At 41.6% G+C, this 22,726-nt stretch overlaps 1 non-coding gene across 1 annotated transcript; it reads right to left on the bottom strand.

Annotated features, from left to right (window-relative positions):
• Positions 1-592: 592 nt before the first annotated feature.
• Positions 593-699, bottom strand: LOC133787335 (small nucleolar RNA R71). The gene has a single exon (XR_009872363.1). It is a non-coding gene; the product is annotated as a small nucleolar RNA R71 (small nucleolar RNA).
• Positions 700-22,726: the final 22,027 nt, after the last annotated feature.

The raw sequence follows: 22,726 nt of genomic DNA, 5'->3' as shown, positions 1-22,726 counted from the left end.
GTTGCTTAATTTGTCTATCTCAGGTGAATTTTGGTATATGTGTGGCAGAAGAGGAAAAGACACACTTGTTCCTCTGAATCCTGAGATTGAAAAGTCTTACAAGCAAGTCAGAAAGAACAAGAGGGAGGTCCAGAAATCTGTGAAGATGGCACAGAATGAAGGGGATGGCAGGAATGTTCTAATTCTTGGAGTTGTACAAGGGGGTCAAGCTCAGAACAATGCTGAGAGGAGCCTGAGAGATTATGTGCTACCCACTCTGACGGGAGTACAAAATAGTATACGCCCACCAGCTGTAGAGGCCAACAACTTTGAAATCAAGCCCGCTATTCTACAAATGGTGCAGTCCTCTGTGCAATTCAATGGGTTACCTTCTGAAGATCCTCACACCCATTTGTCCAATTTTCTGGATTTGTGTGGAACCTTTAGATATAATGGGGTGAGTGACGATGCAATTAAGCTGAGGCTTTTCCCATTTTCTCTGAGGGACAGAGCCAAAAGTTGGCTGAACTCGCTGCAGCCAAATTCTATTGTCACCTGGCAAGATCTAGCTAAGAAATTTTTGTCTAAATTCTTCCCTCCGTCCAAAGCTGCTAAATTGAGGGGAGAGATCAATAACTTTTGCCAGAATGACGGAGAATTACTATATGAAGCTTGGGAACGGTTTAAGGAACTCTTGAGAAGATGTCCTCATCATGGCATTGAATAGTGGATGCTAGTACAGAATTTCTACAATGGTTTATGTCCTACAACCAGAACCATTATTGATGCTGCAGCGGGTGGCACTTTTATGAGCAAGAGTGCAACTGGTGCTTATGAGCTGCTAGAGGACATGGCCACAAAAACTCATCAGTGGTCTGAGGAAAGATCATCAGGAGTCAGAAATGTAGCTGGGGTGCATGAGCTGGATGCAATCACTGCTCTAACAGCGCAAGTAGCCTCTTTGACAAAGCAGTTACAACAGAGCAGTGTATCTGCTAATGCGGATCAGATGGTAGTGAGGTGTGAAATGTGTGGTGGTGCTCATTCTGTCGATCAGTGCCCTATCTGTATGAATAATAACACCCCAATGGATCATGCTCAAGTTCAAGCCGTGGGAAACTTTCAAAGGCCACTCAATAATCCATTCTCCAATACTTACAACCCTGGGTGACGAAATCATCCCAATTTTTCGTGGAAGAATAATCAAGGCCAACAACCTCAGTTTCAGGGCCAATTTCAGAATAACATGCCTCAGCCACCTATGCATCAAGCTTCGTCATCACAACAGCCCCGGCCTCAACAATCAATGCCTCAACCTGAGAGGCCTAATGAACTGCAAGCTGCCTTGTTGACTCTCACTAATACTCACACTCAATTTATGACTGAGACCATATCCTCTATTCGAAACCTTGAGACACAAGTTGGGCAGTTGGCCAATATGCTTAATAACAGACCTCAGGGAAATTTTCCCAGTAATACTGAAGTCAACCCCAAGGAGCAAGTTCAAGCAATTACTCTGAGGAGTGGGAAGAAAACTGAGCAGCCTAGACCTCCACAGGCAGTGGTTCAGAATAAAGAGATGGGTGCACAGTCTGATTCAGGAAGGGTTACTGAAGACCACCAGCAGTCAGAATAGAGTCCGCCAGTTGTTATTGAGCAGCCAGTTCGAGTTCCATACCCTCAGAGGCTTAAAAAGACTACACTTGATAAACAGTTTTCTAAGTTTCTTGAGGTGTTTAAAAAGCTGCACATAAACATTCCTTTTGCTGAGGCCTTGGAGCAGATGCCCAACTATGTTAAATTCATGAAGGAGATTCTGTCAAAGAAAAGAAGGATGGAGGACTATGAGACTGTATCACTCACTGAAGAGTGCAGCGCAATTTTACAAAGGAAGTTACCCCAAAAGCTGAGAGATCCGGGGAGCTTCACCATACCTTGCACCATTGGCAAGTTTGAATGCAAGCACGCCTTATGTGATCTGGGGGCAAGTATCAATCTGATGCCCTTATCTGTGTTTAAAAGACTTGGTTTGGGGGAGGCAAAGCCAACAACTGTCACTTTACAGCTCGTAGACCGATCGTTAACACTTCCACGAGGTATTATTGAGGATGTTCTTGTGAAGGTGGATAAGTTCATATTTCCAGCTGACTTTATTGTTCTGGATATGGAGGAGGACACAGATGTCCCAATTATTCTCGGTAGGCCATTTCTAGCCACAGGCCAAGCTCTTATTGATGTTCACAAAGGAGAGCTTAAGCTTAGAGTTCAAGGAGATGAGGTGGTCTTTAATGTCTTCAAGTCTATGAAGTATCCGGTGGCTAGTGACAGTTGCTTTAGTGTGGATGTGATAGAAAAGGCAGTCTCCAAGAGAAGGATGAGCAGTGATGCCTTAGAGGCAGTATTATTGGGCGATGAGGGCGATGATGATGATGATGCTGAGATCAGAGAATGTGTAAACTGGATAAACTCTTTCTTACCATATTGGAAGAAGTTTCAAGAATTAGCAGATTCGACTGATAAACCGCTAACCTCCATTCAGCAGCCACCACCATTGGAATTTAAGGTCCTCCCAGATCACTTGCGATATGCTTATTTGGGAGAGAATGAAACTTTACCTGTCATTGTGTCAGCTGACCTGTCAAAGATAGAATTGGAGAAACTGTTGAGGGTTCTAAGGGAGCATAAATTGGCCATTGGGTGGACCTTGGCAGATATTAGAGGAATAAGCCCATCGACAGTGATGCATAAAATCTTATTGGAGGAGAATAGTAAGCCTTCCATAGAGGCCCAGCGAAGACTCAATCCAGCCATGAAGGAAGTAGTACTGGAGAAAATTCTTATATGGTTGGATGTTGGGGTGATCTACCCAATTTCTGATAGCGCATGGGTGAGCCCTGTGCAAGTGGTACGTAAGAAGGGTGGAATGACTGTGGTGAAAAATGAGAACAATGAACTCATTCCAACAAGAACTGTAACGGGGTGGCGGATTTGTATAGACTACCGCAAGCTCAATAACGCAACAAGGAAGGATCATTTTCCTTTGCCTTTCCTTGATCAGATGCTTGACAGATTGGCAGGCCATAGCTACTACTGTTTCTTGGATGGGTATTCTGGGTATCATCAGATCGCTATTGCACTAGAGGATCAAGAGAAAACAACCTTCACATGTCCTTATGGCACATTTTCTTTCTAAAGAATGCCATTTGGACTATGCAATGCCCCTGCAACATTTCAACGGTGCATGATGGCCATATTTTCAAACATGGTAGACCGGTGTATTGAGATATTCATGGATGATTTCTCTGTTTTTGGCTCATCATTTGACCTCTGTTTGGGTAACTTGGAGAACGTGCTGCGTCGTTGTGAGAAGGCTAATCTGGTGTTGAATTGGGAGAAATGCCATTTTATGGTGAAAGAGGGGATTGTTCTTGGCCATAAAATTTCAAGTGAGGTAAATGAGGTAGATAGAGCAAAAATTTCTACCATTGAAAAGCTGCCTCCACCAGTTTCAGTCAAAGGAGTTAGAAGTTTTCTTGGTCACGCTGGGTTCTATCGACGATTCATAAAAGATTTCTCTAAAGTGTCCAAGCCTCTCTCGAATCTGCTTATGAATGGAGTTGTCTTTGATTTCGATGATGAATGTTTGAGGGCTTTCAATTTCTTGAAAGAAAAGCTTATTTCTGCTCCAATTGTGATAGCTCCGAATTGGGAATTGCCTTTTGAGTTGATGTGTGATGCCAGTGACTACGCAGTGGGGGCATTTTTGGGACAGCGGATTGACAAGGTATTCAGGTCTATTTATTATGCTAGTCGGACTCTAAATGATGCTCAGCTGAATTATGCTACTACAGAAAAAGAGCTGCTAGCTATTGTGTTTGCTTGTGACAAATTTAGACCATATCTGATTGGTAACAAAGTGATTGTCTACACTGATCACTCTGCTATTAAATACTTGATGTCAAAGAAAGATGCCAAGCCCCGCTTGATTAGATGGATTCTTTTGCTTCAAGAATTTGACATGGAGATTCGTGACAAGAAGGGCAGCGAGAATGTGGTAGTTGATCATCTCTCTAGACTTGAGGTGGAGGAGTCTGAAAATAAGAAAGTGGTGCAAATCAATGATCACTTTCCTGATGAGCAGTTGTTTGGGGTGAGTGAGACTTTAGCTGTCCCTTGGTTTGCTGACATAGTGAATTTCTTGGTTGCCAAGATTGTGCCTCCTGAGATGTCAAAGCAGCAATTAAAGAAATTCTTTTATGAGGTGAAACACTACTGTTGGGAGTAACCTATTCTTTATAGGCACTGTGTTGATCAGATTATCAGAAGGTGTGTTCCTGAAGAAGAAATGCAGTCCATTCTTAATCATTGTCATGCTCAACAATGCAGAGGGTACTTTGGAGCATCAAGAACAGCGGCCAAGGTATTGCAAAGTGGTTTCTATTGGCCTTCATTATTCAAGGATGACAATGTTTTTGTTAAGGCTTGTGATAGATGTCAGCGAACTGGTAATATCTCGAGGAGAAATGAAATGCCTTTACAGGGGATTCTTGAAGTGGAACTGTTTGATGTATGGGGCATTGATTTCATGGGGCCCTTTCCACCCTCTTACAACAATGAATATATTCTATTGGCAGTAGATTATGTATCCAAATGGGTGGAGGCTGCCGCAACTAGAGCCAATGATGGTAAAACTGTGCTTAATTTTCTGCATAAACATATTTTTACTAGATTTGGCACTCCCCGAGCTCTGATTAGTGATGAAGGGAAACACTTTGTGAATAAGCAACTTGATGCATTGCTGGCTCGTTATGGAGTATATCACCGAAAAGCCTTGCCTTACCATCCTTAATCAAAAGGGCAAGCTGAAGTTTCAAACAGAGAAATCAAAAGAATCCTTGAGAAGACTGTCGACAGTTCGAGGAAAAATTGGTCGAAAAAGTTAGATGATGCGATTTGGGCTTACAGAACTGCATTCAAAACACCAATAGGCATGTCTCCTTACAGGTCGGTGTTTGGTAAAGCATGTCATCTACCAGTTGAATTGGAACATAGGGCATTCTGGGCTATGAAAAAGTTGAATTTTGATTGGAGTGCCGCTAGTGAACGAAGGCTGTTGCAACTGAATGAACTTGATGAGTTCAGAAATGAGGCTTATGAGAATGCCAAGATTTATAAAGAGAGAACAAAGGCTTGGCATGACAAGAACTTAATCAGAAAAGAGTTCCAACCAGGGCAGCAGGTACTTCTTTTTAATTCAAGACTGCGACTGTTTCCTGGCAAATTGAAGTCAAGATGGTCAGGGCCATTCACTGGTGCTCAAGTTTTTCCATATGGTTCTGTAGAAGTTCGGGGCAACTCAGGTGATTCCTTTAAAGTCAATGGTCAGAGATTGAAGCCCTACTTGGGTGGTAGTTTTGATCAAGCGAAGTCTATCCTCCTTCTGAAGCCTCTCTGAAGAGGGGTTCAGCGTCCGGCTAAATGACGTTAACGACAGCGCTTGTAGGAGGCACCCTATGTTTTACTTATTATTTATTTTACTTTTTTATTTGTAAACAATGGATTTTTGGTTTATCTTTGGGCTGTTAGAATCGTGAAAAATAAAAAAAATCTCAAAAAAATCAAAAAAATGGAGAATCCTTAAGGGTCGCGGCATAGCCATATAATGTCGCGGCATTAGGGATTCCAGAGGCCCACGAATTTGGAAGTCTAGGGGTGGGCCGCGACATGGATGAGGAGGGCCGTTGCATTGAAACCCAGTTTTTCCCAAAAAATCGAGGCGGGCCGCGGCATAGATACCATGATGCCGCGGCATTATAGGCTGAAAAATTGATGCGGGCCGCGGCATGGTCAAAGTGATTCCGCGGCCCGTGTACGAAATCTGGGGTTAAAAGCCCTAAATCAGCCATATTCTCATTCACTTTCACTTTCACAATCTACCATCCTACTCAAACCTCCTTTTCTCTTTAATTCTTGAGACTTCCATCAGCCAAAGAGACAAAAAGAAGAACTTTTGTGCCATTCAAGTAAGTGTCTCCTATCTATTCTAGTGCTTTTGATTGGAGAATATATTACATTGTGGTATTGTGGATTGTCATATGCTTTTCTTGTGAGACAGTTAAGGGGTTTGTCAATTGTTTTTCTGGGAATTAGTGGTTGGGCTGTTGATTTTGTTATTCAGAAAGTTTTGGGGGAGTGACACCAAGGGGAAATTGTACTCAATTTCTTGAAAACCAATTTGGGGGCTTAGTTTGTTCTTGTTTTGAAAGACACTATGGGTCCTAAGAGAAATCCTCCGAGAGGTACCTCCTCAAAGAAAGCCTCCTCATCCCGCACTCAACCACCACCAACACCACCTGCCCCAGCTGATTATGACACGAAATTATTTGTCAACAAGGAAGCAGCTGACTTGTTTAAAAAGATTCATAAGAGATCTCTGGTAAGGGAAAGGGGATTTGAGCTTCATGAGGCCACTGTTGTACAAAACCATGCCTATGATATCATCAAAGCTGAAATATTGCGACGTAATTGGGGTTTCTTTTGCGACTCTACCTATGTGGGATCAGCCAACTGCTCTCAGATATATGAATTCTTTGCCAACTTCCCATATCTTGATGCAGAACAGAACAATTTTATTAAGGGTAAATTGGTGCCTACACAATCTTATTCATTTAACCAATTACTGGCCCTCCCTTCATTTTCTGCACAAGAGGATGAACATTGGCAGTTGGCCCATTTTGATGAGCTAGACTATGATGCTGTGGTTGCAGTTCTGAGTGTGGAAGGTGCACGTTTCAACTATCATAATGGAAAGCCCAAAGAGTTGTACAGGTGGCAGCTCAATCCAATTGCGAAGGTGTGGATTTATTTTGTAAGTTCACGTTTATTGCCGACCTCTCATCTGTCTTCTATTGATAGAGAGCGCTGCTTGTTGGTCTATGCTATCATGACCCAAATGAAAGTTGATGTGGGCCGAATAATTCGCTATAGCATTCGCAACATCATCAGATTCAATACTACAGCTGGTGTCGCCCATGGTACCTTCCTCTCGACCCTATGCAACACTTATGAGGTACCAATCTACCCAAGCGATCTAGTCCGGAGGCCAATGGGGGCAATCAATCAGACTATGTTTACGGCTTTCCCTTTGGCTTCTCTTACGCCGCCTGCCTTTAGCCAGCAAAATAAGCGCAGCCGGGCTGATGAAACAGTGGACATTGATCAAGCTGAGGAGGAGGAAGCAGATGAAGCAGGTCCCCGTAACCCACCTTTGAATTTGGCAATTGGTGGACTGATTGATGAGCACACGCAGCGCACGCATGATCGATTGGATTACCTTATTCAGCAAAATCAATACTTAATCCAATCGCATCATGCGCAGAATCAGCACTATAATGACTTCATGGTGCAACAAATGAGTATGGGCAGGTTCACATTGAGGAGTTGAATGCTTTAGTAACGAGGTGGACTATGAGCTCTGCTGATGAGAATTACTTCACTCCTCCGCCACAGTACTCTCCATACCAGTGGCCGCCTCCACCACCTCCTCCGCCATACTGATGTGGCGTCAGGTAAGTTCTCTTCCCTTGTCCTTTTCTTTATCACATTGGGGACAATGTGCATCTTAAGTTTGGGGGGGAGCTTATTTTGTTTTATTTTTGTTTTGTGCGTTGCTTAGTTTAGTTTTTAGTCTGTTGTGTTATTTTCTGTGTTGTTTAGTGTAATTGTTAAACCATCATTCGTGTCTGTTGTTGCTTTGTCTTTGCTCGTGAAAAGGAAATTGAATTCAACTGTGTGCTTGGTTCAATTGTTTAATTTAACAGTTTTGTGGGGAATTTTTAATATGTCTTGAAAATGCAACATTTTGGATTTTATTATATGTGTTTGACTAGGGTTGGTGGAATGACAATTTGAATTTGATAGAACTTGCATTATTTGGCCTTTGAGGCGAAATCCTTGATGACATGTGTTTAGAAAAGTGATTTAGGCAATTTTATTGGATCGATTGTGCCTTTCAAGCCAACCTTGATTTAATTATCCTTAGTTACCCTTTTTTAGCCTTAAACTTGGTTTTTGTTCTTGATTATACTATTTGAGCCTAAATTTCCTAACTTCATTATTTTTTTTTCCTTTTCCTTTGTTATCATAAGCATATAATTTGTGGGAAGGAAGAACGAAAAATAGTGAGGTATTGGTATGATTTGAATGTAGTATGATTGTACAAAAAGAAGAGAGAGAGAAGTTTTTAGATTATCAAAAAAAAAAAAATCAATTTGTCACACTCTTTGATTTTATTTATATAGAAAATATTAAGTTTGGGGGAGTGTGATTTGAAATAAAAAAATTATATGAAAAGAAAAGAAGAAAATGATGAAAGTGTTGTAATCTCTCTCTCTAATTGTATAAAAGGGTGATTTTTGGTGTGGTGAAGAGAAATTTGGCTGGTTTCAAGGTTTTATGCTTATGGTAACGATTGAGCCTAAATGACAAATTTCATCTACCCTTGCCTAAGCCTAACGCTATAACCTGTGAAAGTCCTTTTGATTTCAAAACACTTGTTATTGACATTAGTGGAGAAGGTCAAGTAACGCAAGCATATTTAAAAATTGGTTTGTGGAATTGTCTGGAATGAGTTGAGCACATATGATAGAGTCCAAGTGTTGTAGTCATTTTCGTGATATATTATTGATTTCCCTAATTGAACTTTACAAATTGGACTTTAAGGCAATTGAGCTGAAATTCTGGTTATAAATATTGCAATTGAGATTTCATGAGTTTTGGCAAAGCAGTGTAGATGGTAATGATGGTTTAGCTTGTTCGTTTTGTGTTTGTTTCTTTTTGTTAGTTTAACTTGGTCTTTACTCGAGGGCGAGTAAATGTTAAGTTTGGGGGAGTTTGTTGAGTCTAGTTTTTATCATGTTTTGGTGATGTTTTAGTAGTCTTTTTTTTTTTTTTCTATCATTTAGTGTGGGTTTATGCTTTGTTTGTCTGTCTTTGTGAATATCAGGACGAATTGAGCTCTTGGAAGAAAATGTCAAAGAAAGGGAAGAAATAACCATGTTTTTCATCATATTTCGAGAAAGAATGGTTCTCAACATAATTTGGAAGTGTTGGTGAAATTTTGGGATAAAAACTCGAAAAATTGAGAAATCCCTTAAGAGCCACGACATGAGCAAAGTGGAGCCGCGGCTAGGTGGGAAACAGAACGAATGTTTTGAAGGAAATCCTAGGGCCGCGACATGGCTAGAGAGGACCGCGGCATGGCTCTAATGCCGCAGCATGAAGAGGACCTTTTGCCCAGGAAATTGGACACGGGCCACGGCATAGTGTATGTAGAGCCGCGGCCCGCCTCTTTAAAATTTGAAGTCCTAGGTTTTATTTTGGCGAAATAGAGGAGAAAACAGATACGTACGGATTGGGGATGAGAGCTGGTTTTAAAGGCTGAAGACTTAGAGTATTTCTACATGTTTTTCTTCTTCTTCTTGATGTTGTCTTTAATTTTTGTTGTGATTAGCATTATGACTATGAACTAATTTTATGTTTAGGATCACTTGAATCTTTGTTATGAACTAATGCAATTTCAATTTTCTTCTTCTTCAATTCCTTATGACTTGTTTTTATAGATTGATTATTGATTGGCCATCTTTAGTCATATACATATGTTTTTAAGTCAAAATCTGAGAAGTGAGATTTAATTATGTTGTGGTTATATTGGACATAATTCTAATTTAGAACGAAAGTATCTGAATTAATTGTGTAACCGTTATTAAGTTGTCGAGATTAATGCTACCTTTGTGGTTCCATTTACCATAGAAATATAGGAAATTGTCACCTAGGTTGAGTTTATAATTCATAGTATGATTATAGGCTGCTGTATCAACTTGTTAATTGAATTAGGTAAAAAGAAGAAGAATTCACACTTTGCATTAGGGAATAATAGGGAGGATAGTTGATGAGATTGAATATCCTAATTGTTTCTCAGTGATTAAATTAAAAGTTTTTCTATTAGTTGTTATTCCATTCAATTTTCAATTATTGTTTCTGCACTTTATAGTTTCTCTTGCTGCACTTACAAAAATCAAGAATTTCAATTCATCAAATAGAACAAGAAATTAATTGACTGGTAATTGATAAATCAGTCCTTGAGGACGATACTTGGTTTTACCATTTTATTACGAATTGCGACTGTGTGCACTTGCATAGCAAAAATATCGCAACACCATTCACTAGGACCCTGGTTTGTTTACCAGAGCTCGGGTTCATTCTTGATTAGGGTGTATTCTCCGACTTTCGAGCCTGCCACCCTTACTCGCATCCCAGATGATGCCATTAGGTTGAGACCAGGAAGATGAATTGGGTCTACATCTCCCGATTCCCTCATTATGGTGGTGCCCATCAAAAAATGTTGGGCTTGCTGACGATTGGGCCAATAGGACTTTCTTCTTCCCCGTCCAGTGGGCTTAGGCTAAGCCTTTGATCTCTTAGAGAGAGCCCATGGATCCATTGTGTCATGCCACATGTCTTGGGGGAAAATAGGGATAACATTAGTGAAGAACTTTTGTATGCCCTCTTTTTTGTAAGAACTTTTGTGAGTCTTTTTTTTGTATGAACTTTTTATATGTTCTTCTTTTGTAAAGAACTTACACAATTTCTCTTGTTTTAATGGCATCTTCTGTGTAGTTGATTGTCTTTATTGAGGGTTTGTTAGCCCTTTGGGTTTTCACTACTCCTCTGTCATCCTCTTTTGATATTGTATGCAAGGGACTTTGGTAAGCCCTTCTTTTATGAGGAATTCTTTATGTCTTCTTTAACATGATGACGATAGTCTTTTTGGTGCACCTTGACTAAATTTTCTTTTGTAAGGATGTGTTAACCCATTGGATTTTTTCCATCCATTATAATTTTTGTGCGCACTTTAGTTTTAGTCAAGAAGCGTCCTTCTCCTTATTAGGCATAGTAATATTTTTTCAAGCATCTCTCTTAAGACCCTTTATTTCTACTCAACTTTAGTCGATCATTACTTATATTAAGAACCATTCGTAGGGTTTCTTTTTTTTAGCCAAGGGCTATGAGGCCTATGAGACCCACTGGTCCTCTTGACGTCTGTAAGGGTAGCTAATCATTATAGGATTAAGAGGTCTTTGTATGGGTTCGTACGTAGGGGCCTTGTGTCTTTGATATATATATATATTTATGCTAGTTTCCTGCCCCCTAAGTGGTTGGCAAGATTCATCTGGCTACGCACTTTTGACTAGTCTTTATTTACACATGCTTTTGGAAATGAGGGCACGTGAATTGGATAAACGCTTTGAGTGTAAATGGTATAAGGAGTGAATTAAATATTCAATGTTCTAATGACACTCATAATTGTTGAATAACAAAATTTCGCTACACTAGGAAGCCAACTTAGGTGACTTCTTTGATTCATTACATTATAAACTAGAACATTACTAACTCTTTCTACATAAATGGAGGATAACGAGGGCAAGCTCATTGATTCATTGTGGTAAAGGTGAGAAACTTCACTGAAAATACTTTTTGAGGGGCTCGGCGTTCCAAGCCCGAGGGACGACTGTGTCGTCAAGGCATGCTAGCTTGTAGAGCAGGAGATAGAATCTTTTCTTGTACAGGACCCTCTCAATCAAGGTATATCGAGCGGCTTTGTACACTAGTCTCTGAGCGTCCTTTTTATCTGCTGGTATGGTCCCGTCTTGCAAGTACTTTTTGATCAGGTCCATCCAGGATCTATCTTGGGCTTTCATCGTCATGACTTTGTATTTGGCGGTTCTTGGTTTGGACAAATAGTTAACAGGAATGGACTTTAGGATGTCTGCATCCTTGGTGGAAGCAAGCTTGTTAAGTTCATCTGCATTGGTATTTTTCTCCCGCGATTGCTCAATGGTATACCCCTTCAGATGGTCCAGGTGGTCTTTGACCTTGGTTAGGTAAGCCACCATCTTGGGTCCTCTCTCCTGGTAGTCTCCTTTCACCTGAAACACCACCAATTATGAGCTACTAAAAATGGGCAAATAGGTTACCTTTAATTCTTTGGCAAAACGCAGGCTAGCCAGGAGCGCCCCGTACACCACCTCATTATTTGAGAGTTCAAATCACAATCTTATCGCACAGTAAATCTTATGCCCACAACTTCGGTAAGGACTATACCGACTCCGGCTCCTCCTTCGTTAGAAGCCCCGTCCACTGGTAAACTCCATCCATCGACCTCACATTCCCCCTCTACATGAGGTTGTTCGTTCCTTCTTCATCATGATGCTGAGTGAACTCGACTATGAAGTCTGCTAGAACCTGTCCATTTATGGAGAATCTTGGGATTTAGGTGATGTCAAATTGACTCAGCTCAATTGAACACTTCAGCAACCTCCCTGCGGTCACATGTTTATGTAGGACCTGCCTCATGGGGATGTTTCTGAGTACTTCGATGGTGTGAGTGTGGAAGTAGGGCCTTAATATTCTTGAGGCTACCACTAGGGTGTAAGCCAACTTCTCTCTCTATGGGTATCGAGTTTCTACATCCACCAGGTGCTTGCTGATGTAGTATAGGGGTTTCTGGTGCTTCTTCTCCCCATTGACCAAAGCAACACTTATGGCGTGTTCAAACACGGCTAGGTATAGGTACAACCTTTTGCCCTTTTCAGGCTTGGCTAGCAGAGGTGGTTGCCCAAGGTGCATCTTCCGCTGGGTGAAGTCCTCCTTGCAATCTAGATCCCAAGAGAAAATTTTGTTCCCTTTTAGGATATTGAAGAATGGGAGGCACTTATCTATGGACCTTGAAATGAACCTATTTAGTGCTACTACCCTACATGTCAAGCAATGTACCTATATTTTGTTCTTGGGGGAACTCATTTCGATCAGAGCTCTAATTTTTATCAGGGTCGGCATCAATGCCTCTGTAGTTGAAATTGAAGCCATGAAATTTTCCTAATGAAACTTTAAAAGTGCATTTAAGTGGATGTAAATTCATCTTGTACTCTCGGAGGGTGGCGAACATCTCGTCGATGTCACAGGTGAGCTGTACTGCCTCTTTGGTCTTCACCAACATATCATCATGATATACTTCTGTAACGACCCAAAATCGCTAATAAGGCTCAAGGGCCTTGATTAGTGTGCCTGGAGGGCATAATGGAATTTATGTGTGATTTTATGAGTTTAATGCATGATTATGATTTAAAGCATGTTATATGACTATTTGTTTATCTGAGATGCATTACTATGTATATTAGTATGCATGTAGGCCCGGATCGTGTTAGAAGGGCCTAATTGTAATTTTAGCCCGCTGAGGGCATATATGTGATATTTGCATTATGTGAATTGTACCACGTGAGTGTGGTGTTATTATTGTGATGCACGTGCCGAGACGGTCCTAGAGAGCAAATTTAACTTAAGAGTCACAACGGGAATTCTATAGCCGGCTCGGGAGGAGCCTAGGGGTACCTCGGGAATTTTATGGCTAAGTTGAGATTTAGCGGGTAATGGTTATTGGTGATTGAGTAACCTGGGTAACCATTAGTTACTGCTGAGAGTAACAAGTTAGGTGAAAGAAATGGTAGAATTGCAATATTAGTGAAAGGACTAGAGTGCCCTTGAGGACTTAGTTGGGAAAGGATTATTTGGAGGGGTAGCATGGTCATTTGGCAAGGGTAATATACTATTTTCAGCTGGGTTTTAGGGGTACACGGTTTGGGCATTTGGGGTCACTTGATGCTTTGATAGAAATTGAAGAGAAGAAAGAGGAGGAGAAAGAAGAGCTAGGGCAAGTAAAAAGAAAAGAAGAAGAAGGGTAGAAGGGCTGATTTGGGAGCTTAGGAGGAGATCAAGGAAGCTTGTTGGGAGGATTCTTCACTTGAGGTATGGATTTTATACACATTTAAGTTTGTTTTCTGTGTTGATTTAAGGAATTTAATGCTTGAGTTAAGCTTTTCAAGGTTTTGGGTTTAGATTTCTTAAGTTGAAATCAATTGGGTGGATTTGTGAGTGTGATTGTGTTTTGAGCTTGAATCTAGTGTTTATGGGTTGTTAGATGGTCCATTTAAAGTCTTAAATTGATTTTGGGGTTTGGGTATTGGTTTGGTATGATTTGGGAAGGTTTTAACTCGGTGAAAACGCGAAGGAAAACCCTGAATTCTGGGCCAGCGAAGGCGTGCCGCAGCACAGTTTTTGCGTGCCGCGGCGCGGAGCCCCTGACTTGCTGGGTGCCGCGGCACACGGCCAATTTCAAGTTATCATTTTTGGCAATTTTATGCCTTTGCTCCGGGGGTTCGGGGGATGTCTCCGGGGTGTTGTTTTAAGGTTTTAGAGGTCCCGAGAGTGCGGGATTGGTCCCGGGAAGTGGTTTTGGGTTGGTTAGTATTAAAAACTGTTTTATGTGTGTTGTGACTAGGCTATTGGAGAGGCTCGTGCTAGAGGACCGTGCTCGTGACTTTGGTGCATTGTGAAGCTCGGGATACAGGTAAGAAAACTATAACACCCGTAGGATAGGGCGTGGACCCATAGTGTGATTGCGGGGCATGGCCCTATATTGCATGATGAGATGATTGCCGGGCATGGCCCTATATTGCATTACATGTTAGGGTGTAGACTTAAATGTATTGATAATTGTTTGAATGTTGTTTGATTTATGCTATATGTGATTATAGTGAAATGAACGGCTATGGCCGAGGGCGGCAAGGCCGAGAACGGCAGCGGAGCCGGAAGTAACACCTAGCACATGGGATGCTTATGGTCAGGGTAGGACCCAGGGGATACGTGTGTTATCCCTACGGTGAGGACCGAGACCCCAGGCTGCGGTAAGGTTTCGGGGGCGGCATGGCCGTGTTTGCTTAGTCTAATGGTTGACTTGTTTATATGTGGATTATCTGTTATGATAAACTGTATAAATTGCGTATGTTATGTTCTGCATGAGTTTTCTTGCTGGGCTTCGGCTCACGGGTGCTCCGTGTTGCAGGTAAGGGCAATGACTGAGTCAACCAACCATGAGTACGGAGAGTGTGAAGCGACGCGTACATGTTTGGCCTGCCCGACTGCTTTGGTTGGGGGTTTATTTGAAAATGGCTGTAATAATCTATGATTTTTAGAACTGATCTACTGTAAACTTATTTCAAGATGTGAATAGTTTTCAAACCTTACTTTGGGATCCCAATTGTTTAATACTAGAAGTTTTTATTAAGTCAATGCATTTTCAAAGATTACAGCCTTAACTTTTATTAGACACACTTTTGTTTCAAAACCTCGGTTAGCGAGTTCATTGCACTGTTTTTTCTTAAAACTCACTTAGTAACGGCTCTAAGGAAGTAGGGCGTTACAACTTCCATATTCTTTCCTATCTAGTTGGTGAACATCTTATTCAGTAATCTTTGGTAGGTTACGCTCGCAATCTTTAGCCCAAAGGGGATCACCTTATAACACAAGAGTCCTTTGTCTGTTATGAAGGAAATGTGCTCTTCAACAGCTGGATTCTTGGGTATTTGATTATGCCAGGAGTATGCGTCGATGAAGTTGAGTAGCTCATGTCTCACGGTCACTTTGACCAACTGTTCTATCCTTAAGAGGGGGAATCTATCCTTGGGAAAAACCTTGTTAAGGTTGGTGAAGTCGATGGAAGTCCTCCACTTCCCACTCGGCTTTGGGACTAGTACAAGATTTGATACCCATATCGGGCAGAACACGTCACTGAGAAATCCATTTGATTTTAACTTGTAAACTTCCTCTTTTAAGGCTGTGCACCTTTCGGGATCGAGCGCTAACCTATTCTGCCTCACAGGCCTCGCTTAGGGGTTGATGTTAAGATTGTGGCACATTACAAAAGGGTTTATCCCAACCATGTCTTTGTGACTCTAAGAAAATGCATTGAGATTGTCCTTCAAGAGATTTGCTAGTTTCTCCATGAGATCCTCTCGAAGACCTCTCCCGGCCTTCAACTTCCGTAATGATTCTTCACTCATGACAATCTCTTCCAACTCTTCTACGGGTTCCGCTCTAGCCTCTTTAGTGACCAGAGGATCTAATTCTTATGAGTTTTGTTCCTCAGCTACGTCCCCGTGTACCACCATCGCCATGGATTCTTGTGGATTTTCTGTTGTACCGAGGGAGGAGTGGTAATACTATCTTGCTTCCTTTTTCTCTCCTTTCATGTTTGTTATTCCTTCAGGAGTTGGGAATTTAATGGATAGGTGATAAATTGAAGTAACAACTTTGAATTCTCTCAGGGAAGGTCTCCCTGATACCGCATTTAATGTTGAGGCACAATCGACTACGACAAAGTTAGACATAACAGGGGTTTGTCTGGGTTGCTCTCCCATTTGGAGGGCTAACTCAATAGTTCCCAGAGGTTGCATCGAATCCCTAGTGAATCCATATAGGGAGGAGCTGCACGGTTTTATATTTGAGAGGCCAAAGTCAATCTTCTCTAAGGTGGGGTTATATAGAATATCCATAGAACTGCCATTATCCACCAAGACCCGGTGTACTCTCATATTGGCTAACTAGATACTCAGCACCAGAGGAACACTGTGAGGGAAATGAACTCTTTGGGAATCTCCCTCCTTGAAAGTTATCGATTTATTTCTCCTCTAAAACTCTTTGGGGGTCGTTGCTCTAAGCTCATTGTGCAAGGAGTTCAGCTCCGCCTACCTTCCTGGGCGTAGTTCTAACCTCTCCTTGGATATTCAGGGTTCGCTCTGTTGCTCGTGGTGAGGCTAGTTGATCTTCTTGTCTTGGATTCTCTCTTCTGACGTACCTACCCAGGTCCCCCTGCATATGAGTTCTTCGATCTCCACTTTTAGGTGGGTTCACTCTGCAGTGGTAAGACCTGTGTCTTTGTGGTATTGACTGTACTTGTTGGGATCTCTTTTTGAGCAGTCCTTTCTCATTGGTGGGGGTTTCTTGAAAGGGTCTTGATTTTAATTTGAAGGAATATGTGTTCTCTGGTATCCGTCAAGGTTGTATAGAAGGTGTACAGCGTAGGTCTGGGCTCATCTATGTATTTGTGTATTTTCTGCTAATCGTGTGTTTGTCCTTTGTATGCTTTATTCTTTTGGCATCGTTCGAGCTATCACAAATATAGGGGTTCGGTGAAGGCTCACTCCCTCCTGCCCTTAGATTCTCATTCCCATCTTCAACTCGGATATTCTTCTATGCTCTCTCGAAGAAGTCGTCTCAGTCCACGACCTCTCTTGAGCATGTTATCCCATAATTTTCTTCTGAGAAATACTCTGGTTGTGATGGCCATCTTGGGCTCTCCTCTAGTTTAAGTTCCCACCTCAGTTGCTTCCATATTGAATCTATGGATATAGCTCTTGAGGCTTTCACTCTCGCCAAGCATTATGTTAGCAAAGCTAGTACCCAACATAGTGTAATCATGGACTACGTGGTGTTGTTGGAGTAATTCGTCAGAAAACTACTACCGTGATCTGATGGTTCCTAGCCTTAACCTCTTGAACCACTTGTATGCAATTCCTTTTAGCGTAACAACAAAACAATGGCATCTTGCTCTACTGTTGACCCCCCTTAAGTTCATTAGATGTTTGCAGGCGTCTAAGGGATACTTAGGGTCTGTGGTGCCCTCGTATGGGGTCATATGAGGCTCCTTGAAGTTTCCAAAGACTTGCTCAACCTGAGTTTCCCTTGTGAAGGGCGTCTCGCAGTCGAACTCTTCATCACCTCCACACCACACATATGCAGTGACTATCTTGCTGCGAAGGATTTCATTTTGATGTCTAGTTCTCTTATCCTTTTGTTCAAGGAGTCTCGTAGGTCCTCAGGGTGAACCTTCACTTTGGATGTGTCCTTTATAGGAGCTACAGCGAGTGTGGTTCAATTTGGTTAATCTTTTCCCTTAAGTTTGGCGTATCAATTTTGTAAGTGGTCTTGGGTTCGTATCTCCCGTAGGTGGGGTTCGCGCCAAGTTATTGTTCCTTTTCTCCGAGTTGCACTATTGACATAGAATATTCCCTATGTCTTGGGCTCGGGGTATTACTAGTGGATAATTGTGTTTGTAACGCCCTACTAATCCAGGACAACTATATTGTGTGTTTAAAATAGTTATTACTCGTTAAGCGAGTCATTTGGACTTAGAAGTGTAATTAAAAATTAAATAAAGGTTTAAGTACTTAAAATTTTGGTCGAAAGGATTACTATTTTCATTTAAACTTTAAACGTTTACAAGGGATCCCAAAAATATATTAAATGAAAATATAATTACAACCAAGGTTTACAAAATAGTTGGCCTAAGCTACAAAATTGGATTTTTTCCTCCTAAGTCCCTCGGAAACCTCGACCTTGATGGCTGAGCAGGCCGAACATGTAAGTGCCGCTCCAAAGCCCTCCAACTCATGCATAGTCGATATTCCCCTTGCCCTTACCTAGACAATAAATCACCTGTGAGATAAGGCCCAACAAGAAAACCAACGTGGCATAACAAATATCCAATTAAACATAAACAACAAACATCACACTTTACAAATAATAAAATACTCATTTAAGCTAATAAATCATTTACGCGGCCTTTGCTTAGAGAGTGGTTACAACACCCTTTTGGTGGCCTCACCATCACAGCCAGCATTCTGCATGCTTATTGCTATACGGCCCATGCTGATCAACCATAGATAAATATAAATCAATCAAACATAATAGATACCATTACAAACAATGGGATACAACCCTAAACAGATTCAAGGTGTGGTTATAACTACAGTCAAATATCAAGGCCAATGCCCAAGTCTAGGTGCATATGTCTGTTTTCTTACTTCAGGTCTGGTGCGAGAATCCGGACAACCCCGAGTGCGATCCTCTCACGAGTCTCTCGGAAACCCTAGTCACAATAATAAAATGTAAGTTTAGTTTCTCATAAACCGCAATCCATCAAAACTTTTCTATAGACCCACTACGACCAAAATACTCTTTAAACGTGTCTAATTATGCCCTAGGGAACTTAGCCTATGTTACCCTAAGGTTACCCATTAAAACCCATTGAAAAGGAACCCAAAACCCAACTGTCAGCATGTGTCGGTTGATCGGCTGACCAAAAATGGCCATGTAAGCCTAACACGCAGGGCGATCAAGTGGTTTCCCAAGGATGTGTTAGGATTAATGCCCTAAAAGCATATAAAGACATTTTATTAATTTAAATAAAAGTATAATTTTATTATATTTGAATGTTATAATTATTGTTTGAATTAATTATATAATAATTTCAAGAAAATTCCTTATTCATTCATGAGAGTTTGATCTTGTTTAGGTACGAGAGAATTAAGATCTTATATAATGAATAAAATAGTCAGTAACATAATAAAGTAAGGAATCTTTAATGAATGGTTACAAGTATGGTTTACTAAGCATACGGGATGCAAGTGACCTAGATTCAGATTGTTGATGTGGATAGACATCTTAGTAAATGTGTTGTATATAATAGATGTTATATATGAGAGGACCGATGAGAATTTATTATCTTTATAAACTTAACATTTGACGTAAAGATTTAATTATTATTTGAATAGATGATCATTTGTAGATCAGTCTAATTCCTGAGTATTCATGAACTCATGTTTGTGTTTATTTGATCTTTTGATTCACTCGTTAAAGTATCCTAGAATAATGCGGCTAATGACTTTTGTTTTGGAGATTAAATATCATGAATGGCTGGGAACATCATTTACAATAATGGAATCCATACATTTCTAATGGATCGAATATCAGTTCCTATAACGGCTAATTGTTGAACTGAATAGTTATTGAGCTTAAATCTATAATTTAATTATAGATTAATTATTCGCTAGTGAATTAATGGTACATAAGGAACAAGAGCTAATTAGTAGGGTAAAACAGTAATGTTTACCCAAAAAAGATTTACCTAATGATGTGGCAGAATTAACAAGCATGTGAGATACACGTGACCGTTTAAGTGAGTACGATCTGTTCGACCATCGACCAGAAGAGAATTCACTCAGCAGACGACATATTTTAAGGGCGACTAGTCTGGTCGCAGCATTTCAGATATTTTCTACAGATGTGTAATTTCACATTTATGTAATAATTGTGATTTCCATTATTATTTAGATACGCCTGTATTAAATGTAATGAAGGCCCATCAGCCCATGCAGAACTCCTTGAGCCTATAAATAAGACTCAAAAGGCTCAAGAGAGGGGACTTTTTAGCCTTTTGGACTTTGGGAATTTTCAGAGAGATTTATAGTGTTTTTATCCACCAAAATTGTATTCATCCTGAGGCTTGTGAAACTCGTGAACCCTAGTTCATTGATCATAATTTTTGGGATTCTACATCAATAAGAACACTATGTGGACAAAGGTTATTACCATTTTCAGGGGCCAAACCACTATAAATCTTTGGTGTCGTTTATCTTTTTATCTTGATTTCATCTGCTTTTTATTGTTTTACTTGACTCCGTGTCGTTGACCAAATCAAGGGTCAAAATTTTGGTGCTTTCATTGAGAGTTGAACTGAAGACCTCCAAGAAGATCAAATGGCGAAAACAACTAGAAAGACTGGACAAACCTCTGGTATTGCACCAACCCAGCTTCCTACGCAAAATGTGGCTAAGGATGAGCCACAAGTGGAATTGGAAGAGGAGGGAATTGATTCTGAGACGTTGAGGATGACTTTGATTGTGTTACAGGAGGAATTAGCCAATTTGAGGGCTAATCAAGAAAATGTGGCTTAAACGATGGCGTTGCAGCAGAGAGAGATTGATAGGCAGCGCAAAGAATTAAATGAGCAGCAGGCCGACATGGACTGCCGGCAGAGGGATGCCACTGTTGCTCTGAATGCAACCATTCAGTTGGCCTAGGGATAGTCCGCACCTGCCTCTCAACCAGATCAGCCACCTAGTGCGCAACCACAGCAAGGTCCACATTCAGATCATCCCCAACATCACCACACTCCGCCGCTACCGCCAAACCCTTAAAGGTCGGAGCAACCCCCTCCTGCTCAACAGGATATGCCGTTTCAGGATCTAGAGCAGCAACCACCTTCTTGTGCGAGCGAGATAATCCCCAACAACAAAGGCAGAATAGGGCTAGGCAGCCTCCCCAAAGCCCTAGATGTCAGACTATTGAGGAGCCAAACCCACCGAGCAGGGGACAACGTCCTTCTGCAAGAAGAAGGTTTGTTGAATCTGGGTCTCTAGTCAGGAGTCCCCCATGAAATAATAATGCCCAGGGACCTATCGACCAATGCAGGCCTCCACCTGTCAGTCGGGACATGCCAGCAAGGGGAGGGGGAAACAGTGCGATCAATAGGTTGCACCATAGTTGGTCACACTTTAGGGATTTCCATGACTATAATGAGGTGGATTCCGGCAGGGCAAAAATTTGTCGACGGAAAGGAGAGAGGGCTAGGGTACGTTAACCCTCCATCAAGAGAGAACCGGTCAACGATCCAAAATGCTGGGGGCTGCCAAGATAGCCCAACGTCTTTCATCGACTAGGCCTGAGGGAACAAAGGCGTAGGGATGAGGATTTTAGGGATGTTCTCAATGACAGAAGAGAAAGACACAACGAGTATGCCCCTCCAGCACCAGTCGCTCAAATAGTACTAGAAGCTGTGCAAGCCCAGCTCGATGCATTGAATCAGGCTGTCCAGCAACTAGTGGGGAGCCGACATCCCACATTGATTTTGACCGGAGAAGAGGCACTCCGTTTGTGCAAAAAATAGCTATGGCCGAGACCCCAAGAAAATTTAACATGTTGGTCTTTCCCAAATTCACTAGATTAGAGAATCCTGTGTCTCGTATAAACAAATTCAAGATATAGATGGACATCCAAATGATGTCAGACGACGCCCGGTGCAGAATCTTTCTCCCCACCTTGTCTGAAACTGCTCAGGAGTGGTTTTTCAAATTGCCTCTGGCCAGCATAGTGTCTTGGGAAATATTCATGAAGGAGTTTTACGGACAATTTTATGCTGGTCGAGTACATCCGACCGAGGCCAATCAACTGGTCGAGATACGCCAAAAGGAGGGAGGAACCTTGAAGGGGTATATCCAACGTTTCAAGCGAGTCGTGGCTCGGGTTAAGACGGTTGGCGATGATGGATCTTACTACTGGAGTACGACACCATTCATCCATCTGGAACAATTTGCGGAAGAATGGGGTAAAGAGCGCCCAAGAAATTTTAGACACAGGTCCATCAAGCACGAAGAGGCCATTGCCAGTGAAGGGAAGCCACCCGCCGATGACCAGGGTCTGAAAGAAGATCCCATCAAAGCCGCCAATGGGTCTGGGAAACCCAATGGAAATAGAAAAAATAATGGGAAAAATGGAGGAAAAAGGGCAAACCACAGTAATTAACATCTAAGAATAAGCGCCCTAAAAGTAACAGATACGAGCTGAGGTTCACTAATCATATGGCCCTAGTTGATAGCAGAGCAAAAGTGTATCAGACCACTCACACAACTGTTCCCTTCAGGCGACCAGCCCCAATCAGGAAAGATATCTCCAAGAGAGATACAACCAATTTTTGTCATTTTCATAATGACTATGGTCATGACACCAACGAGTGCAACCAGCTCAAGGATGAGAATGAGTTCCTTATTAGACAAGGACACCTCAGGAGGAATGTGCGAGCGGCTGGAGGTTCTCAATGAGAGGCCCAAGGAGGCAATGAGCAGGCACCTTTACGCCAACACTCTCCCCCTGTACATCCAACTCCAGTTGCCGGTACATTGTTGACCATCTGTGGTGGCCCAAACCTGGTGGGTGATAGTGGGAAGGCAAGGGA

Source organism: Humulus lupulus, chromosome 6 (assembly GCF_963169125.1).
Source record: "Humulus lupulus chromosome 6, drHumLupu1.1, whole genome shotgun sequence".
NCBI lineage: Eukaryota > Viridiplantae > Streptophyta > Magnoliopsida > Rosales > Cannabaceae > Humulus > Humulus lupulus.
This window is presented reverse-complemented; position numbering and strand designations above follow the sequence as displayed.